Raw genomic sequence first — 5,035 nt, 5'->3', positions numbered from 1 at the left:
ATTTTGACATTTAGTAATGTCTGAAAACTTGTGATTCAATTGAACATTTATTCATATCTTAGAGTAGATCCAAAGATGATTCTTAAAGAAAACTCTAACATTGGCTTATGAATATCTTTTTATATGATCTTTTAATCTTAAGGAACACTATAAGAGTTATTTATTTTTTATCACATTAATTCAATGGCATATTTTTTTCATTTTAAAAGGTTTAATGATTCATCCTTAATTTTTTTGATGTAATGTTTTATTTTGCAATGTAGAAAAATTTTAAACCCTAAAAACAAAGGTAAAAGACAAACAGAAAAAGTATTTACATCTTATTATGAACAAAAAGGATTACAGACCACTCACCAAACAGAAAGAGCTGCCAGAAACTGCTACAAAGGTAACAACCCAGGAGAAAAGCCAAGCAAGGACAGAGTTCCCAGATTAGGAAGCATAACTTTTCAACAAATGAAAAGAGAAAGGTAAACTCCAGAAAAGACAAAGTAAAGTTTTATAAACCTGCAAGGTCTCTTCTTCCTTGAAAATCTAAGTCAGGTCTTCTTTTATTTCCTTGTTTAGAACTTAAGGGCTGCCCATGTACTTGGGTTATTTTTTTATTTTGTTCTTTCTGTTGTTTTGATGTGGTATCTCACTGTTACCCAGGCTGATTCCTCACTGGAGCTCTCAAGTGAGTCTCCTAACTTAGCTTTCCAAGTAGCTGGGGCTACGGGTGTGTACAACTACACCCATTAGCTGTATTTTTACTGACTAGAATCATACTGTCCTGATATATCAGTTGTGCATGGTCTTTTCCTCCATCCATGTTAGTTCTGATGATCTGGTGACCCTGAAGCATTCCTTCTTGTCCTTTCTTGCCACTGTTCACAGTGTTTTATCATCTGGAAACAATACCACAGCTGACTGACTTGAGGCTGTTCCATTGTTGAATTACACGAACAGCCCTTTGCCTGTTCCCTGGACAGTAGGTCCTGTGAGAACTCAGGCCTAGAAGTGGTTTCCTAGAAGTAGCTTTCAACATTGTTCGGTTGGCCTCTTCAAATTCCATACCTCACAAAGTTAGAACATGTAGGAGGAAACATCTTAAGAAGAGGAATTAAGTGGGGGCAGAGGTAGGAGTAGGGGCTATCTGTGAAGAAAGAAGGCCTGAGACAAGGCAGCCACATCTGGAAACAGCAGTGCTCAATGTCTGCCTCTGTGGACACAAGTCAGGCAACAGCAGACTCCAACTGCCTGAGCTTCTCCTGGAGCCCCTGGAACTGGTTTTGACACCAGTCAATGCGGGTCCATAGGCTGGTTATATCTGCAGCTAGCTGAAGGCCAACCTGAAAGCTGGCTTGGGCCTGTCACAGACTGTGAGGAACCAGGATTCCAAACCAGTTCAGGGGGTCCCGTGGGGCTGCAGAACTCTGGCTCTGGAGACTTAATGGGGCCCTTCTGCCTGCGCACGGCTGCCTCTCAAGGCCCTGCCTGCTCTGGAGTCTGGGTGTCAGCTCTCACCACCCTCTGAATGTCTGGAGTCTGTCCTGATCCTCGCTGGCTCACACACAGACCCGAAGTTCCATGCGAGAGGCATACTGCAGGGGCCCCACCGACTTGTTACCCATGGCATAGTGAGCCTTGGCAAGCGACAGCCAGCCCTCCTCCACATGGGTGTTCAGCACCACCCACTTCACATCCAGCTCCTCCAGGTCCCTGAGCAGCTGCAGGAGCAGCGAGTCTAGCTATTCCGGCAGGTCCTGACCAGCCATGGCCAGCCACAGTCGCTTCTCCCATCCTTAATTATTAATATTAAAAACAGAATACAGTATAAGTCCACTAAAGAATGTAATCTCAAAAGATTTTTGTCTGGCTTACAGCTATTATCCAGCTGAGAAAAATATAATGTAGAAGAACTGCCAAAGGATCACTTACGCAATTTATTTACTCTTCCCAGTACTCAAATAAGGAAAGGTAGGAGCGATAAGGACTCACCATACTATTCCAGTCAACTTAAGAAGTTCGTCCTAATGGGAATGAGGAGGCCTGGAGAATTTCTGTTGGTATATTTGCTTATTGGAGAGGAAGGTGCCACACTCACTTTGATATGGTAATCTCTGGACACAGGTGGTATGGACAGACTGGACAGAAGCAAAACTGAAAGCACAGACACCAGTAGGGAGCACTATAGTAGTCTAGATGAGAAACAATTATGACCATGTCTGGATGGATTTGCCTGACATAATGTGAAAGTCAAAAGCAAAGAATCTCAAGAATAAAATGTAAAGAAAAACTATGTATTACCCAAATATTTCATTAGCATCAACTATGTTCTAGTCCCCAGACCTGAACCTATACATAAGAGTGATAGGGCCTTTTCACATGAAGCTTTCAATTTCAGGGCATGAACCAGAAAATTAGCCAGTAAGCATTAAACAACAAAATCCCAGACATGGCAGGTTAGATACCATCTGGTACTTTGAAGGGCTGTGTAGAAAAGAGTATGCTGTACATCCCCCCTGGACTATAGTGGAACATTTTCAGTGAGAGGATAGAGCAAAAGAAAGCAGGAAGAAGTATCTGAAACCTGGAAGAACAGGGGCAGAAATGGAAGCAGGTCTTCCATGAGCTGCTGCAACTGAGTGCTGTTCCAATCGGGAGCCAACCAAGATGTAACAAACACAAAGTCTCTTTTCTTTCTACTGAGTGAAAAGTGCTTCTGACAAAGCTGTTACTGACAGTGGACAGAGCCATTAGAGTACTCAGGTCTCAAGAAATTTGGAGAAGGAAAGTGACTTGAGTCTAAACCTTAGAAACTTAAAAGGACAGCAGGCAGGGTCAGTAACTATTGAATCTAGTGAGCAGAAATAAGCAAGACCTGACATTTTCTTAAATCTTATAATAAATCTCTTACGATATGTAATTACATATTAATATTAATTTTGTATTAATATTACATAATATTAGTGTAATTTGGAATGGAAATGTATATTCCTACTTTTCTCAATTATCTATGTGTGGCCTGGTGTGGTGGTACATGCCTGTAATCCCAGGGGCTCAGGAGGCTAAAACAAGAGAGTCACAAGTTTGAGTCCTACATGAGCAACATAATGAGGCTCTGTCTCAAAATAAAAAATAAAAAAGAGCTGGTTAATGTAGCTCAATGTGAAGGCCTTGAGTTCAATCCCCACCATCTCAAAAATAAAAAATAAATTACCTATGTGTGATATTTCACTCACAGGTTCAATTAACACTTATTGACACCACTAGACGCTATTAGAAATAGTTAAAATCTAGATATTCCATGCCTTTTTAACAAAGGAGGAGCCACTGGGGTTTTTGAAACATATATTAATCAAAATTTTATAAATATATATATATATACTGAAGTGAAAAATAAACATATAATAAATACTCATGAAAAAATAAAAATGAGTAGCTGCCATGGAAAATTAGCAAAACAAAATATATGTTGAATATGTATAATTTTTAAAATCTAAAGAAATAGTTTTTGTTAAATCTCCTTATGCATCTTCAAGTACATATGAGAAATTTAAGGAGATGACTACTAGTCATAATAAATTAATAAAGCCTTCAAAAAAATATTCAAGGAAAAGTTGAAAATGAACAACAGTTCTTACATTTATAGAGGAAGATTATAAAGTTAAAAGTGATCAATTTTCTATCTTTCAAGATAAGTAAAAGGAAATTAGGGTAAAATTATAGGCCAATAACAGCGAAGAATTAAAACATTGATATTGTAACTTCTCTGAATGTCATGATACATTACCCAAAAGCCTGCATAAGTCTCTCAGTTTCTTTACCTAAAATCAAGACAGACACTGCTTTTTACTTGAGGACTTTAAGTAAACAAGTGACTCCCACTTTTATTCCCCCTTGCCTTCAGACAGCCATTTGCCTCAATTAGTAAATTTCTGGGATATAAAGCTGCTTCACAGGTTATTAGATGCCTTGAGCCCAAATGTCTGAATACCTATTATTCAGACAACACCACAGAGATTAGGTAACTTCTTTACGCCTCTTGATTATGGTATTGATCACTGGTCGGAAGAATTTAGCATAAGCACAACTACCATTCCAGTTCACCCATTATTCACTATTAGACAGAAGTAACTACATTTACTGAGGTCTGAACCATGCATTCCCCAGTCTTAAAACAAGAGGAAACTTTAGGGAGAAACTTCTTCATTTTGTTTAAAAGGGTTTTTTTACAGACAATGAATAGTTGTCACTTTGTTTTTTAGCTTTACATCTTCTGTAATTTCTGTCCCTTTCATCAAACAATAAAGGCAGAGGGACCTTTAAAGTATGTAAGGTATAACATATAGGCTAACTTGACACAATTTCCTTTTTTTTTTCTTTTAGTCTGAATTTTATCTTAAAAAGTAGGATTTTAAGAGTTCTTTGAAATAGATAACTTCAAAAGAGTATCCAGCATAAATTTAAATGAGATTTATAGCTGAAGGAGATGACCAAATCCTACAGGTTAATAAAGTTAGAATTCTCGAAGTATAACTAGAAAATGGAATCTAAGCACAGATGATTTAGCAACTAAATCTATGACTGCAATTGTTTTTCACTGCTTTTTCTAGTTTTGTAAAAATCATCTCATTCTCAGGAATAATATCTTTGACGTATGTACGTCTCTTGGTATTTTTTCCTTTTCTGTATCCTAACCCCATTCCCTGCAGCCCTCCTGCCCTATGGCCTGAAAAAAAAAAAAAAGTAAAATGAAGCCCAAAACCAGATAAAGAAAGATGTAGAAATTTCCTAGCAAATGAGGAATATATTTCCTCCAAAAATATTATACAAAGGGAGACCAAAGAACGGATCACAGGATGATTCCTGCTTTGGAGCAAAACCATTAGATGGTGCACATGCAGTGTGGAGTTGCCAGGACAGAAACTCCAATAGAGAGAAAGAACAAACAACACTGTTGCATTCCACATTTAAAACTGTTGTAATGTTGAGTGACCTCAGCATATTGGGAACAGTGAGTAACAAGTGTAACTGCAGCAACCCCAGGAGA

The 5,035-nt window shown here is 38.3% G+C and overlaps 1 pseudogene; it reads right to left on the bottom strand.

Moving 5' to 3' along the window:
• Positions 1-577: 577 nt before the first annotated feature.
• Positions 578-1,757, bottom strand: LOC101712004 (vacuolar ATPase assembly protein VMA22 pseudogene; annotated as a pseudogene).
• Between the last annotated feature and the right edge of the window lie 3,278 nt (positions 1,758-5,035).

Source organism: Heterocephalus glaber, unplaced genomic scaffold (genome assembly GCF_053883595.1).
Source record: "Heterocephalus glaber isolate CG9 unplaced genomic scaffold, H.glaber_assembly_v1.0 deba00000546, whole genome shotgun sequence".
Taxonomy (NCBI): Eukaryota; Metazoa; Chordata; class Mammalia; order Rodentia; family Bathyergidae; genus Heterocephalus; species Heterocephalus glaber.
This window is presented reverse-complemented; position numbering and strand designations above follow the sequence as displayed.